The 17,562-nt window shown below is 40.1% G+C and overlaps 1 protein-coding gene across 22 annotated transcripts in view; it reads left to right on the top strand.

Annotated features, from left to right (window-relative positions):
• Nucleotides 1–17,562, top strand: part of MAGI2 (membrane associated guanylate kinase, WW and PDZ domain containing 2) — a 1,014,264-nt gene that overhangs the window by 400,348 nt on the left and 596,354 nt on the right. For 2 of the 22 annotated variants that reach the window (XM_061582122.1, XM_061582126.1), the window contains exon 1: nucleotides 15,494–15,849. The exons of the other annotated variants lie outside the window; for them this stretch is intronic. The gene's annotated coding sequence lies outside the window, so the exon portion shown is untranslated. Of the gene's footprint in view, nucleotides 1–15,493; nucleotides 15,850–17,562 lie in introns of those variants that run through there. 22 annotated transcript variants of the gene reach the window in all.

Genomic DNA, 17,562 nt, shown 5'->3' with positions numbered 1-17,562 from the left:
ACTTAAGTTCCTGATGATGAGAAGAAGCTGAGACTAACTCTGAGGCCAGCTTGGGACACTAGAAGAACCTAGGCTGTTATGTTATGTTATGTTATGTTATGTTATGTTATGTTATGTTATGTTATGTTATGTTATGTTATGTTATGTTATGTTATGTTATGTTATGTTACGTTATGTTAATGCTTATTTATACCCCCGGCCAAACGGCCCTCAAGGCGGCTTACAGGAAAAGTAAACACAAATATAAAAATACATCAACAAGGCAATACATCAATAAAGCAATACAGCAATACAGTGTACAAAAATTAACTGAAAAAAAGTTTCTAATTTCTATCTAAAATACTGAAGCTGAATAATTTGTAGTGCAGCTCTACTTTTGCATGACAATAGGCTTAGGCTGAATTCCTAAACACACTTTCTATGCAGCAAGCCCAATTAAACCCAGTGGAACTTTCTTCCAAGCAAGTATGCATAAAATTGCACTGTAAGTCCCACAAAGTAATTTGTAAGGGCAAGGTAGTTTCATGTATTCTACAATTCCTTAATTTCCTTAGAAAAATGCCTGAAGACCCATCACATCTCATTTTCATTGATCTGTTTGATATTAAAAACATTAAAAAAGGGAAGAATCACATAGGTTCTCTTTATTTATTAAATTAAGGTACGAATGTCATATTGCCATCCCTCTTCCTCTCCCTCCCTCCCTCTCTCTCTCACACACACAATTTTTTTCTGCTCTATTAAGAGTCCTCCAAGAAAAGCAACTGCAGGGTTGCCCATGTCTCTCCGATTGCTTAATGCGGCACTGGGAATTGGGGTGAGGGAGGGAAATCGCTGCCATAACCACAGAACTGAAAGTCAAATTCTACCTGTCGGTCTCTTGGACCGATAACTCTCATCATTAAAACAGGAAGAAACGTGTTTTTTTTTAAAAAAAAGACCCAATATCAGCATCAGATTGATTTTTCTTTGATGATACCACTGAAACTTTAATATTTTTTTTAAAAAGTCACCAAAACCTCTGGAAGAGAAATAACATTGGCATATAAATCCACTATTCATTATTCATCCAAGATCTTATTTCCAGAATGGTAGTCCAGAAAGCTGTACTTGTTGAGGAAATTTTTATTTTTTTCTCCAGTATATGATGGAGAGAAGGAAGGTATGAGGACTGTAGCAGTGTAACATTTGTATGGGGAAATACCCTTTTGGTGATTAAGGCGCAGTCCTGTACCTGACAGAGCCTTCTCTGCAGTGCTGTCCATTTGTGGCATATTCTTCTCTTCTCTTGAAAATGCACCTGGCACCAACATTGTTAACATTTCAGCACCAGCTCAGGACTCCTTTATTTGTTCAGGCATTTAAAGGGTTTTTTACTTGGTTTAAACCACACTATTGCAGATGCTATTTATTGTTTAGCTGCCTTTATTGGTTTTGATAAAGTGTTTCATTAATCAATAATTGATAATTTCATGGTTTGTTTATTTTATCTTCTGTACTCCACTATGCTGGCTGTACAGATGAAGGCTATAAATGTTTTTAGTAATAAGCACCCACTTACCTGGTAGTAAACCCCATTTAACTTGATGAGCTTCTTTTAACTAGATGGAACTTCTGAGTAGCTGTGTATAGGATAGTACTGTAGGCCAGTTTTTGCTTTTATAATAATTTATTATTTTTAAAGGAAAGGATATAAAAGAAAACACTGAAATTGTTTTTTAAAAGACTCAGGCTGACTCCCCCCCCCAGACAGACTTAAATATTTTTCCACCTTAGGTTTGTGAGAGTAAAGAACTCAGTAGGGCTCTTGACAGATTTTAATTTCATATCTGATATAACAAGAAGTCGTCCTCCACAGCAAATAATTTTAACCCCTAAATAGAAATACTAATTTTGAACTTATGATTCTGGGACTTTTTGGTTCGTATCTTAATTAACAGATCATTTCCCACAAAGTAATGCTTAGGGTGGGATAATAAACATTTAAAGGCTCTAGGCATTACAGGAAAATAATCACATATTTTCATCAGAATGCAGGGACAAACCATTCTATAAAACAAGCTGATGGTATAGCTATCCAAGGTCCTGAACAGAAACAAGGATCAGACTCACACTGTGATCCTCAATCATCACATCTTGATATCTGCCTGCAGCATTCTCCCACATGAACCTACTTAAATACTACTCTTCACGTCTGAGGCTTCTTATCTGAGATCTCCTGGCTTCTAAATTTAGATTGATAGTGCCTAGAAATGGCCTTTTAAAATAGTTGTGATACCTGCATGTGAAATGTCCTCTCTCTGGATGCCCACCTAACACCAAATTTGATGTCCTTCTGGCACAAGGCAAACACCCTTTTAATTAGTCCAGACTTTCTCTGGCATCTAATCTAGCTGGCTTTAATTTGGTATGTTTATATCTCTGCTGCTTTTATTGACCTTATTTTTATTGCTCTGCTGTGCATTTTATATGATTACTGTTTCCATTATATTTCTATTGATCATCATTATTTTATTAATTTGTGATTCGCCTTTCACATTATATTGTGAGCTTGTCAGTGGAGAGGTAGCATATAAATCTTTTCATAAATAAAACAAAATAAATTCTTGTAATGCCTCACCAATACAGATACAATGCCATGTTTTCTGATAAACTAGGGAACAGTATTTAATATTTCATATCCTAAGTATTTATTGGTTGGCACTTGGCACAGAATTCTTTTGGTTTGGTTAAATGAGTTAAAAAGAGAGTTTAAAAGAATAATGGAGACATGAAGATTTGTCAAAATAAGAAAAATGTCAGTTGGAAAACAAATTGAGCCTGCATAAACACAGACTGATAGGAGTTGGATATGCAAACAAATTATTTTGTAGGTGTTGTGAACAGGGTTATTTTTTATTATAAATGTCAATACTCATACTCCTGGTACAATGCAATGCATGCTTTTTATTATTAACCCATCTTATTATGAGCCCCAAAACTCTCAGAGACAAAGCAAGCAGTGTCAATGTAATGTTACTGTTCTAGCACTAATGCTAAGTTAATCACTGTTTCTGTTGAGCAGGCACACAGAGGAGTGCTTCACTTGTTTGCCAGAGGAAGAGCAAAACATATTAGTGTTAATTATTACAATTTCAATTCCCAAATCACCTGCTTGAAAATTATAGAGAGAGTTCTGTGCATGCATTAATCTAGTATCTATCCTCATGACTGGGTAGTCCATTAGTATCCAGAGTTATGCTGGACATGTTAAGCAAAATCTACCAGAAAGGCACTTCTTGAATGGTCACATTGGCATTATTAGCAGAAAATTCATCTGTGTTTCTTAGCAATTTCACAGTGCTGGAATTGATTGAATTTCAGCATTCATTCATCTACGGAATAAAATATTGTGAGTTATTTTAAACTGAATCTATGTTAATGCAGATTCCTGGGCTATTAGAAGAAGCCAGATCAATGAATCCAGAGGCCGCAATTGGGAATGCACCTAATTAAAGATGTGTTCGATTTATCAACAGTGTTGACAGGTGTAACCACAATGGGCACTCCCATCACCTTCAAAAATGGAAAATGCGATGATTAAATAGTCACATATTGTGTTAACTTAATCATAAAAAGGCATTTAAAATTTTGAAGTGTTAATATGAATGTGACTTAGAACACTTTACCATTATGGCGATCTTTACATGTTCTCCCGAGCATTGGAGCGTCTTATCCGTGAGTAGCTCTACATAGTTGGGATAATGTGTAAATGACCTGACTGCATGACCAGGGGCCAAATGGACAGGTCTTTCCTCACAAAATCCTGGTGCGAGGGATGCTGATTCTTTATAATGTGTTGCCACATGTTTGGATCATTTAAATGAACTCTGATCCATCTGGAAACCACTCACTGATGTGTGAGAACATGTGAAGAACGCAACATTCTGCCACAATTTTCACTTGATGTATGGTAAATTTCTCTCCGTACAGTCACAAATGAAGAAGGACATGCCCATAATAGCTTCAAGTAAAATATGTGTACTCACCTACTGAGTGTAGGTGTGGGTCACCTACTGTGAGAAATATGTGTAGGTCACCTACTGTGAGAAATTGCTAGATGAACAAAACGGAAATTTTTAGTTGTTTTACAGTACCAGTATCAAATTTTGTGGCTTTTTAAAGTAATTGTGCTGCAGTGTAATAAAATTGTCACCCATTCTGTTCTGTTCTGTCTTGCAGAATGAGCAGAATTAATAAGGTGGTGTTGAACTCTGTCAAGTGTCATTGAAAATGAGATACCTGGAATGTTAGACTTCTGCTTAGGTGATCTAAGGTGACATTCCCAGGCATCCATGTACTGACAGTGGGCTAGCCTTGGGCTAGTCGGTATCTCCCCAATTCAGTCCCAGTAGGTAGCTTGCTGGCTTGTTACCTGAATGCCATAAAGATTGTACAACACCTTACATTCTAAGGGCCAAACTACACATTGCACAGGAAATTCACAACAGCTTATTTTATTGAAAGCAGGTGCAGGGTGGGCAATTTGGCTTATGGAGCTGGAGTTGGGAGAGGAATATTTAACACTCTGCGCCAATTTCCTGATACAATTCACTCCTCCTTGAAGCTGCTGTTACCTACAAAGGTCAGCTTTGTAGGCCCTGGTCTCTACTCCATCCTTACTCTATGCTTCTGAATACCAGTTGCTGGAATGTACAGTGTTCATGTTGTACCTATATGTCTTCCCCTCTATGGCTAATAGCATCTTTGAACTCTGATTTGCATTTGGGTATCACCATAATGAGAAAATTAACTTCTCCCCAGCATTATAGTCCTGATCCAAGTCACCTCCCCACCACCCACAGTTGCTTTTAGGAAATTAAAAAGAAGTTTATCTCCTGTGGAATTTGTAGTTTAGCCTTATGGTGCTGCATTAATTAATAAATATAGTCTTGAAAGTGCCCCATAAGTGATATCTTATGAGTTCCTCTATTTATTGAGATCCAGCAGGATGGAAGCCAAAGGGATGCGGATCCTCAGTGTTGTAAACCATAAAGTATTCCTTGCAAACTTTAACATTTGGAATACCACAAAAGAGCCCATTTGCTGTTCAGAGTATTGGGAAGGTGTTCATTGCAAAACAACAACAACCCCCGAGCAATGGTACTTACCTTCCATAAGCTTTTCTTTGCGGTCCAAGAAGAAATTAATATATGTATTGCACACCAACTCACCAAAGCCCTAACATCAACTTTGTAGGCCCTAGTCTCTACCCCATCCTTTATGTTTCTGGGTACCAGCTGGTGGAAACCACAGGAAGGGAGAGTGCTCATGCGCCCAGGTCCTGCTTGTGGACTTCCCATAGGCATCTGGTTGGCCACTGTGAGAACAGGATGCTGGACTAGATAGGCCATTGGTCTGATCCAGCAGGTTCTTCTTATGTTTTTACTGGGGGAGGGGTTCCAATTGGTGGGTATCAAGGCCTTCTCAGTAGTGGCACTGCAGAAAATTTCTTTCCTATGAAGATAGGTTTCCCATTTTTGGGGAATATGAAACATTTTTATTTCAACAATTACTTGAGCTGAATTCCTATGCACATTCACTTGAATTCGGCAAGTCTTACTTCTGAGTAAACATGCATAGAATAATATATGATTTGTGTACTTTGATACAATTAAAAAGCTGCATCCCTCCCAGGTTTTCAAATAGATAGCCTCCAAAGAATATTTTTGTGTTTGTCTGTTTGGTTAGCTTTAAGTAAAATTTCTGTTAGTATGTGTCCACTTCAGCAACCACCAAAATCTCTTTTTCACCCGCAACAGTTCAAGCAAGTCATGCAGTCTTTTCAGAACAGATGTCCCATGTTCCACTTAATTGTTATGTTGCTTCCCATCTTAAGTGTTGGCTTTGGGAGTGAAATACCCCAGTAGTACCAATGGGGAATCTCTTCCAAAAGAAGAGGGATTTTCCTTGGGACCTCCTCACCTGCTCTGATCTCATTAGTTATTGCCCCCACCCCCGCTAATGGATTCTGCAGTTTAAAAAACAACACCTGCACATTACTTGCAAAGATGAATGTAACCTGCACATTACTTGCAAATATGAATGTAATAATAAATAAATAAATAACCTTAATGTGTAAAAATTGACCATTAGGACAAAAGCTTCTGTGGGTTTCAACACTTATTATTTACTTATAGTTTATCCATCTTTCTGGTTGAGAATTAAATTGGATAATTCCGTGGTGCAGAGTGGTAAGCGGCGGTAACGCAGCCAAAGCTCTGCTCACGGCCGGAGTTCAATTCCAATGAAAGGAGGAAGTCGAATCTCTGGTAAAAGGGGTCGAGGTCCACTCAGCCTTCCATCCATCCGTGGTCGGTAAAATGAGTACCTGGCATATGCTAGGGGGTAAAGAAAGGCCGGGGACGGAACTGGCAATCCCACTCCATATATATGGTCTGCCTAGTAAACGTCGGAAGACATCACCCTAAGAGTTGGAAACGACTCGCACTATAAGTGCGGGGACACCTTTACCTTTAATTCCTTGCATCCCACTCCGAGCTATTTGGAGGAGTGGCAGGGTAGAAATGTGAAAAGTACATGATTTTGTTTTGGAGTGTTCCTTTTCCAGTATCGACTTTGAACCCCACTAAATGGGGGAGAGCCAGGCATGTCCTGTTCCCGGCTTGGGACCCCTGGTGTGGTTCATCAGTAAGGCAAACTAGTTGCAGGAGTTCAGGACCCTGGCTAGCTTTCTCTGGTAAGAGGCAGGATGCAAGGCATTATGAGCAGCTGCTATTGCTCCAGCATTTGGCTGGAGCCAACTGTGGGCTTTTATAGCTCCGTCCCCTTTGAGAGAAGTTTTTAAACTTAAGGGTGTTGTGCCCTGTTATTTAAGCATCAGCTCTGGCTGCTGTTGCCCCAGACTGTTGGGTAGTTAGTTGTGGCAAAATTAACTTCCACACTATGGAGAATTCCAGAAAGAGCCATCATTATCTCAGAGGAGTGAGGCCAAGCTATTTCTCAGGTGAAGCAGGTGGTGGCAATACTGGGTCCTGGGGTTCCCCTCCTGTGAGAGCATCGGTCATTACTGATATTGCTGGGACTGCCTCTGGGATTGCTTCTGCTCTCAGTCTTCTTTGCTGTCATTTCATCATGGTCTCATTCTAGAACAGCCTTGTCCAACCTTTGGGCCACAGATGTTGCTGGACTACAGTTCCCATAATTCCTGACCATTGGTCATGCTGGCTGGGGCTGATGGGAGTTAGAGTCCAGCAACATCTGTGGCCCAAAGGTTGGACAAGGCTGTTCTAGAGCAAAGGCAGGACAGAGGTAACTGCTCTTATTTTGATATTTCTGCTATTTTCAGAACTAACAGTTTGACTGCATTTTCACCTGAGGTCCTAGCTTCGTGGTATGTGCTTCCCCCAGAAACCTAACTGAGGCAAATATTACACGTTTTTAGTGATCTAGATTGATGACATTGGTCTGAGTCATATTTTACTTAATTCGGATCTTATCCATTGCTAACATTTTATATTATGTTTGCATGCAGTTTGATTTTGTGTCCGTTTGTGTACTAGCTGCTGAAGCTTGATTTATACATGATACAGGCATTGCCCATACCTATGTAAGCATTCCACATGTACTTTGTCACATTTTCTTTCTTTGTTTATATTTTTATACTGATACTATTGGAGGTCACTGATTCATAGGGTTGCCATAAGTCATAATCGACTTGAAGGCACATAACAACAACCATTACCAATAAATCTCAAAGCAGTTTACAAAGATAAGAAACATAAAGTACATTAAAACCATTCCAATAAAAGTGTTATAGATATCAACAATAATAAAGGGCAGTAGGATCAGTGCTACTAGTCAGGGAAAGCCCAAGCAAACAAATGAATTTTTAATAAATGTCAGAAGCACCCATCAGTCAGTGCCTCCTGAATCACAGAAGGGGGCGTTGCAAATGGCATTCCGTATGTCATGGCACCATCAGCAAGGCTTCCTCCAAAGATCTCAGGGATCTACTGGGTCTGTATAAAAAAGGAAGGTAATTTGTTAGATGAATACATGGACCATTTGCATAGCATGTGAATGTAATATTTGCATGCCAGCTGCACATGTACCTTTATGTCCCAATACTACATGTGAACTTTTCTGGGTACACATGGAATGCTTACACGGGTGAGGGCTTTACCCAAGACTTATCACCTGTACAAATCAAGTTGTAATACATTCATGATAAAATAATTTTAAACAAGTATATAGAAGAGAGCTTCCCATGTTTCAGTTTGTTTTTAAGCAAACTAATGAAGGCCACAGAAAACATTCCTGACAGCAGTACGAAATCAAGGTGTGAGATTTCTTACTTCAGTATTACACCATCCCATGTAATGAACTATAACCCCTGTAAACTGCCAGTAGTTACTTCTGTCTGTCAAGTAGAAAGATGAATCAGGAGACAGTGCTCAGGTAGCATGTGACTAGTAGGTTTCGTATATTCCAGATTTCCAAGCATGATCACTCAACCAAAAAAAAGCTGCGTGTGGAAGATCCCCAACATGGGTCACACACATACATGCACTCATGTATACACACAGGCATACAGTACTAGAAGCACATAATGTATAGTCTCTGAGTAGTGAGAGGCAAGAACATCTGCATGTTCAGAGCCCTGCCCATTACCCAACATCTCACTACATTGTGTTAGGAGGTACATTGTTCTTTTTAAATATAGTGAAACAACTCCAGTCCTATACCTGTGAGAGTTCAGCTGAACAATGCGAAAAGGATTTGGTTGCTCACACAACTTCTCCCACAAAGCAGTAGCAGGGAATAGCAGTGATTTCCCTCATAGGGATAAATGAGTCTTCAGCGCTTAAAGGAGAGTGTAGAACCTTATAGCTAATCATAAGATGTTGGACTTGGTCCATTATGGTGGATTACAAACAGTAGTGTAGTAGCAAGTTCAGAAGTGGAGGATCCCTTCATGTTAGTCACAGCCACACACCCTTCCCCCTTTTTTGCTGCTGAGTTGAGAATGAGAACCTTGTTAATGCCTTCTCCCACAACAGATATCCCTAGGAGCCAAAAAGCAAGAAAGGGAAAAGTCTTAACTACTGAGAAGAGTCTTCTCAGTGGCTGACTCACCTTTCACTCTGATCACACCTGACTCTCACCTCCTTTCATGTCATTTCACTCCAATCTGCAGGAAAATGACAAGGAAGCATGTTAGAACAACAACAGATGCCCCCAGGAGCTAACAAGTATGAAAAAGGAGAGTGTTACCTATTGAAAAGAGTCTTCTCAGTGGCTGACTCACCTCCTTTCATTCTGATTGGCTCCAATCAGTGGCAAAGGACAAGGAAGCATGTTTGAAGACTCTTCTCAGTGCCAACACATTCCCCTTTCATGCTGATTGGCTCATAGGGTGCTACAGACATGGGGACTCTGCTGGGATCCCCCCCCAAAGTAAGGTGTCTAAGACCCTATGAGACCCTAGACAACTACACCCCTAATCACAAGGAACCAATCTGTGAGGTTTTCACCAGTCCATGAATCACTGGCAGAAAATGACAATCCTGAAAGGCTGGAGTGTAATCATGATACTGCACAATACAAAGAGTAAAGATAGTTTGGATATGAGCAAAAGGTTTTTCAATGAGTCTGATGGATGTATTTGATTTTCCCTGTTTATAATGGTGTAAAATTGCACAAAGCAACAGTTGGGCAATTTTAATATAAACCAAGTTAAAGAAATAATATCTTCCCATGGTTTCATTGTTCTTACTGTAATTTACAAGCACAGATATTCCTTCCCACCTCAGTATGTTATTTATTTGTTTCTTCCTATTAATAAAATATAATTATAAGCCCCCCAACGAGTGTTCTGAATTACAGTGTGAACATAGCCATAGATTTCTTTACGGAAACTATATACTTTCACCCACTCTTACTCTACTCAAAACTCTGAAACATAATGTAACAAGGAGGAACCAGGTAGGATAACATTTAAATCAGTGTGGTGGAAATATTGTGCCCTTACACGGACTTGCAGAAGGTTCATGTAAATAGCTTAAACCTTGATCTCAGTCCTAATAGAACTTCCTTGGCAATAACCACAAGCAAGTAGATAATACATAATTTGAAATTTTTTATTCCTGAAGTCAAATAAAACTTGCATGAACCTCACAACTTTTACTCTCACTCCATTTTCTAAATTTAAATCCAAAATATTTAACTTGAACAGAAGTATTTTTAATAGTAATAAAAGAACCTCACATGCTATATTTTAAAAGCCTTTGAGATCTCTTTGCTACAAATAAAATGTTTATAGGAATTTTATGGCTGGCATATGATCATAAAATAATACAGTGCTTTGGTTAGTAGTGCTGCAAATGTTGTGAAAGGTGTTGCAAAGAGTGTTTAATGTGTCTGAATAATTTGGTAAGTCTTGGCTGCTGTAGTGTTGCTGAAATCAGAGCCTTGCTTTCTTTAAGAAAGTATGATTTTAAAGTACCTGTTTATGGAATATGATCCTGTGGGACCACATATATGTTCTAATAATAACTGAATGTTGTAAACTAGTTGCATGCAGGTGGCTAAGATTCTTCACTTGTTCAGTATGGCTTCACAATGAATCCTTACTATCTAAGTAAATCGACTGAATTGGCCTTGATCACCCTAATGGATGACCTTTATAGGGAGAAGGACAGGGGGAGTGCGACTCTGTTACTCCTACTTGATCTCTCAGCAGCTTTTGATACCATTTGACCACGGTATCCTTCTGAGCCAACTTGGTGAGATCGGTATTGGAGGCACTGTTTTACAGTGGTTCCGATCCTATCTCTAAGGTAATTTTCAGTGAATAGCATTGAGTGATTGTCTTTCGGCCCCCTGGCAGTTGTGTTGTGGGGTGCCGCAGGGTACCATCTTGTTCCCCATGTTGTTTAACATCTATATGAAGCCATTGGGAGTGGTCATCAGGAAATCTGAGTCAAGGCGTCAGCAGTATGCTGATGATACTCAGCTCTATTTCTCTATAAGAGCTGATTCGGGAGAGGCCATGCAAGCCCTGGACCGCTGCCTGAACTCTGTGGTGGGCTGGATGAGGGCCAATAAACTGAGGCTCCTAGTAAGACAGAGACGCTGTGGGCTGGTGGTTCCCGAGTTCAGATAATTGGTCAGTTGCCTGCTTTGGATGGGGTCGTATTCCCTCTGAAAGAGCAGGTCCGTAGTCTGAGGTGCTCCTGGATTCATCTTTGTTGCTAGAGGCCCAGGTGACCTCAGTGGCTAGAAGCGCCTTTTGCCAGCTTTGGCTGGTAAGATAGCGCAGCCATTTCTGGACCGGGATAGCCTGACCATTGTTGTCCATGCCAGAGCTTAGAAAAGTTACTTTTTTGAACTACAACTCCCATCAGCCACAGCCAGCATGGCCACTGGATTGGGCTGATGGGAGTTGTAGTTCAAAAAAGTAACTTTTCCAAGCTCTGGTCCATGCACTGGTAACCTCCAGGCTGGATTACTGTAATGCGATGTATGTGGGACTGCCCTTGAGTTTGGTCCGGAAGCTGCAGCTGGTGCAAAATGTGGCAGCGAGACTACTCATGTCACCCTGCTGCTGAAAGAATTGTACTGACTACCCATTAGCTAAGTTCAAGGTTCTAGTTTTGGTGTACAAAGCCCTATACAGCTTGGGACTAGGATACCTGAAAGACCGTCTTATCCCTTATATACCCAGTCAATCACTGCGTTCTGCAGGTAAGAGCCTCCTCCAGAGACCATCTTATCAGGAGGTCCATTCTGCACAACATAGGAAACAGACCTTAAGCATGGTGGTACCGACCCTTTGGAATTCCCTCCCCTTAAATATTAGACAGGCACCATCTTTTCTGCACCTGCTGAAGACCTTTCTCTTTCAACAAGCTTTTTAATTGAGACCTTATCCAAGTCTGTGTCTGTGTTGGAATTGCTTTTTAATATGTTTTAAAACCTTTTTTTAAAAAATATATGTTTTTAAACCTTTTTTTAAAAATACATGTTTTTAAACCTTTTTTTAAAGATGTGTTTAAAGAGGTTTTGTTTTAATATATTTTAAAGTCTGTTTTTATGTTTTGAAGTGTTTTTAGTGCATTTGTTTGCTGCCCTGGGCTCCTACTAGGAGGAAGGGCAGAATATAAGTCAAATAATATATAAATAAGTATCCTGCTTGCTCTTAACTGTTGAGTGCCTTTTATGCATTTGTTGGTTTTGCATAGTGTAGACATAACATTTTTATGGTTAAAAATCAGGAGAGCCATCATATCCCATGTTTTCCCTTTGCCCTCCTTTCCACAAATTAAAATATTATAGATACTAAATTTCATAATCTGAAGTTCAATATACGCATCCCTCTGTCATGATAATGGGGTTCTCAGTTTGTTTGTTTCATTTTTGAGAGGGACTGTACCATCCTTGTCCTTTTCTTTAAATACTGGACTAGATGGGCCTTTAGTCTGATTTAGAAAGGTTCTTCATGTTCCCAAGTTCATAATTATATGGTTTAGGCTGCAATCCTAAGGTGGGACAGAAGGAACTGGAGGCAGTTCCTCCACCTTATCCAACACCCTCCTGGACTTTTGCTAGTCGGGCAGAGTATGGGTGGATGAGTGGTCTTTCAGTCCTCCATCCCTTTACCATTTTTTTTAAAAAAAACAACTATTTCCCTCCCATCGGAAATAGTAGGAAGGTAACAAATGGGATTGATTTATGCTAGCTCCTGGACTGGTGTAAATGTCTCCCAGCTTTTGTTTTGTATCAGAGGACGGGTTTCTTCAGAGTCAAGCTTTCCCATGGTCCTCCCCAACACACCTCCAAACTGCCCAACATGCTCCCCTTTTTGCCCTACTGACACTGGAGCTCCAATGTCAGTAGGGCAAGGGCCGCAGATGTTTCAGCAGCAACATCTGCTGTGTGTTGGGGGGGGGATAATCCAACATTGGTGCTCCCTATTTTGAGGTCAGAGTTCTCTCAAAAATTTAGAGCTCTCTCTCCAACCTCAGATAGGGAAATTAATAATTTCCTATGTCCCCCTTGGAAGTCATTCCAGGGGCCATAGGATAGCAGACTAAGTATACAGATTTCTCCAGCTTGTGATATTTGACTGTATTGAAAACATTTACGGACAGATGTTCTTCTATAGTTTGGAAAGTTAAACGACTTTCTGCACATACACAATGTTTTCAGTAGAACAGGCACCCAAAATAAGCCCCTTGAAACATTTTGGTCCCCACTTCAAAAGCAATTGTAATGTCCACTATAGGTTTGCCACCTGATAATTAGAGTTGCTATTTCATCTGAGCATTAAAAAAGACCTGCTATTTTTCTAATGCATTTTCCTTTGTAGGAAACCCTTTCTAAGTGGGAAGAGTAGGAAACCCTTTCTAAGCCTGAGACAGACTTCAGATTATTCTCTTAATTTCCCTTTTTAAAGTGTCCTGAGCATGTGGTGTAGTGGATAGACTAGGACTGCAAAGAGCCAGGTTCAAATCTGCAATCTGTAATGAAGTTCACTGGGTGACTTTGGGCCAGACATTCAGCCTTCTGTTGCTGACAAGATTGTTGTGAGCATATGGGCAGGGGGTGCGGCGCGGGGTACACTGCCTGGATCTTCTTGGAAGAAAGAAAGGATATGAATGAAAAGTGTAATGTAATGTATACACACTTCTAAACCTTTCCCATGTTATGGTTTTAGACTCAAGCATGACTTGTTCAATGGAACCTAGGAATCATTATTGTAACATGGAAAAGGAGTAGAAGGAGCATTAAGTTGTCTTAGGCTGTAGCATTACTGAGGACCAGTTCCCATGACCCTGTGTGTGGTGAAACCCTATGTAGCTTCCCTCAATTTGCAATTGATGCACAGGTATTGCCCAAACACTACAGTAACAACTGTATAAGAACCCATTAAGTCTGGTGTATTAAGTGGTTAATTTCCACATAAACACTGAAGTCTACGTAATGAATTTCCTCTATATTAGTATTTCAAAAACTGCTGGCAGCTAAGGCATACTTTTTTTTCTGAATTCAGATTGACACACTTTTTATTCTTACAGCCAAAATGGTTTATTGTGAGTGTTTAACAACCTGCTTGCCCTCTTCCCACCCCCCAGTCCAGGAATAGGACCCCTGCTTTTGTATTTCTGCAGGAGTTGCTGATCTAGGCTATATCTCTGAATTGGAAAACCCAAGAGAATCTCCTACAGAAATAGAGGTAATGGGCTTCTCTGAGGGGAGATGACTGTGCTGTATCTCTGCTTGGAAGTGATTGAATGATTCAGTCACAACCAGTGCAGAGACACAGTTGAAGTTTCTACCCCCAGCAGAGGCTGATTGGAAGGAAGCAAGGCCAAAACAGTAATGCATGCAGAGATGTAGCTGTCAGCCCTCTCCTCAAATAGTTACTTTGATCTCACAGGTGCTTACAGTGCAGTGTAACGGCTGGAATACTGGACTAGGACCAGGGACACCCAGGTTCAAATCCCACTCAGCCATGAAGTTCACTGCATGTCCTTGGCTTAGTCACACTCTCTCAGCCTAACCTGCCTCACAGGACTGTTGCGAGCATGAGTTGGAAACCATGTACACCACCCTGAGATCCTTGGGAGAAGGGCAGAATATAATAAATACAATAAATAAAAATACAGTTACTTTGGTATACAGATCTTATATGTGTCCTGAATACTTGTGACACAACTTCTGAATAGAATTATTATTATTATTATTATTATTATTATTATTATTATTATTATTATTATTATTATTATTATTATTATTATTATTATTATTATTATTATATTTATTAGTCGCCCATCTGGCTGGTTGACCAGCCACTCTGGGCGACGTACAAGATAAAATACATTGAACATTACAAATTAAAATTTAAGAACCCAACAGTAAAACTTAACCCATTCCAAAGGCCTGCCGGAAAAGCCAAGTCTTCAAAGTCCGGCGGAAGCTCATCATAGAAGGGGCAATATCCAGTAGTAGCATATGAACTAAGCCCCCTTTCTGCCTTGAAGCAGTCAATTGTCACAACAGTATGTGCCTAAATCACATCTGTCCATGTCTACCTTCGTGAAGACATTTGGGTCAGTGTCTCTTAATGGGTAAAATTAGTTGTGTTTATTTTGGTGCACCTGCATTCATGCAAGGGAGATGTATGACATACTATCTATACCTGGCTCTTAACATGGAAAAGTTTAATTATATATCTTGCCACCACATTACACTATCTTTCATTGATTTTCAGGAGGGATTTTTTTGTGGGTGGGTGGAATGAAACATTAATTATTGCCCCTCAGAGTTATATTTTCCCTTCTTGCTTTGTAATGTAAATGACTTATATATATGGAGATAAATGTAGCTGAAAGACTCTATTGGTTTGCCTTCTGCTTTGAAGAGAGAAAGGGTCACCTGACTGCCACCTCATCATGCTCTTTTATCTGCGGGAAAGGAAGGGTAATAGGTAGAGAGATGGGCATAGAATAGGTCATACTGCTCAGACACGTAAAAGACCCTGACTGAAGGAGAACAGAGCGAGGCTGATGGTGGGGGCTGGGGAGAGAGACTAGAGGAGCTGCTGCTGCTGCTGGCTTTGCCTTTAGAGAGGAAGGAAAACAAAAGCGCTCAGCTGCAGTTTTGTGTTGCTGTGTCTGGCTTAAGCAGAAAATTCTAGGCATCTGTGCTGAGAACTCCCAAGCACAGCTGAGGCTTCTTTACTCTCAAGAAGATTATTTTTTTCCCTTCCAAAATGGGTTGGATCAGTACAGGTGGCTTCAATATCAAGAGAAGGCAGAGTGGCTAAATGAGGACCATGGAAAGGTAGGAAAAGGCTCTGTCTGATTTTCCTGCCCATATTTTTCTCTCCACCTTCTGCCTTCTTTATTTGTATTCTTGCTTGGCTCCAGCATTTCAGTGTGTTGAGACCCAAAGGGGGAGAGGATTGTCCAGCTGTGGGCATTTAAATCCCACAATGCCAAGATTAGAATTTGTAGCCCTACCTGGAATTGAACAGATGTGGAACCCAAACTTGATCCTGACTATCACTTGGCTGTATCAAGGATGTTGGATATTTGCTGTAAAGCTCTGTGCTGCTGTTCTTGTGACCAACCCCCCCTTTTTCTCATTCAGGAAGTGTCAGATTAATTGTTGTCATGTAGGAAACAAAAACAGGCACAAGAACAAAAAATCCAGAGTGCCAGGAAGGCTGAATAGATGCATCATTTATTGGCTCTTTAGCAACAAAAAAAAGAAAGAATGGACTTTTGAGAGTTCTTGAGGTAGTAGAAGCATGATCAGAAATTGAGGGGGGTATTTGGGCTGTTTGTTGATTGTATGAAAGGCAAGATAACTTTTGAAGGCTTCCTTCTTCAGCAATGCCAAATCAGCTTGTTTCTTTAGAGTGACTTTCTGCCTACAATTAAAAGCAGAGAAACCATTTAAAATTATACAAGCTCCCAATGAGTTAAAAACTAGTGGTGGGGAAAAGCCAGGATTTTGTGTTTCAGACTTCTGTATCTGCTTGAGTGTGACTGTTGTAATGTAAGATAAAAGCTAGCTATATCTAGCAGACCTCAATACATTTGCTTTCATTGTGAATGATGGATTTCCTTTTGTTCTTTAACATGCCTTGTGCCTCTGCCTTTTTAAAACAAAAAAAACACACACATTGCATCTGAATGTATTGGGGTTTTGTTATTTATTGTAATGTTAGCAAAAGCCATGTATACAAATCACCCATTGTGTGGTTATGCTTTGCTTGATTCTGAAGTAAGCTGCCTGAGGATATTGAGAAAAGAATCAGCGGTGGGAGGTGGGGAAGAGAAGGGTTGGTATCTTGGATGCTTTTAATCTCTGTCAGCTGAAATATGTACAGAAAAATTCAGCTCCGTGTCCCATCAAAATCTGCAGCACACAACAGAGTGTGCCTAAGGAGCACACCAATAAATCAGATTTGTAATGGGCCCTTTAAAATTTTCTCTGTCAGGGTTGACTGGCTGGGTCTCCCCTTTGGCCAAAGTAAGATGCAGCCTGACAGTGCTCAAAACAGCTGCATGCTGACATTTTCTCCTGATACTAGTGAAAAATGGCTCCACATCTCTTGAGTTCCGTGAAGATGGTCTCTGAGTAGCCATGCGTTTTTCTGGAACAATGGTTTGTTCTAATCACTGTGCTTTGCTGAGGCTGCCTGGCTGGCTAATTTCAGTTCACTTGTTTGACATTTCTGCTGTGTATTGTTAGGGATACTTGAGTGGGAAGTGTGTGGTAGGGGTGAGAAAGGTTAGTGGATGTTTTTCCTTGGAGTAGGAACCCATGGCAATATGACTGCCTCAATAGACAGGAAATGTTTATTACAGATGGACTGTATGAATGCTGGCAACAGCACCACTTCCGACAGTATTAATAGGAAAGAGAAGTGTGTTTAAAATGTAAGTGGCTTAAATAATGCACCACCCACTGGAAAGCTGAGGGTAAAATATGCAAAGCAGCATTTACTGAAAACAAAAAGGCATAACCACCAATCCTTAGAAGATG

This window comes from Rhineura floridana, chromosome 8 (genome assembly GCF_030035675.1).
Source record: "Rhineura floridana isolate rRhiFlo1 chromosome 8, rRhiFlo1.hap2, whole genome shotgun sequence".
In the NCBI taxonomy this organism is placed as follows: Eukaryota; Metazoa; Chordata; class Lepidosauria; order Squamata; family Rhineuridae; genus Rhineura; species Rhineura floridana.
The sequence above is the reverse complement of the archived record's forward strand: the minus strand, read 5'-3'. Positions and strand labels throughout refer to the sequence as shown.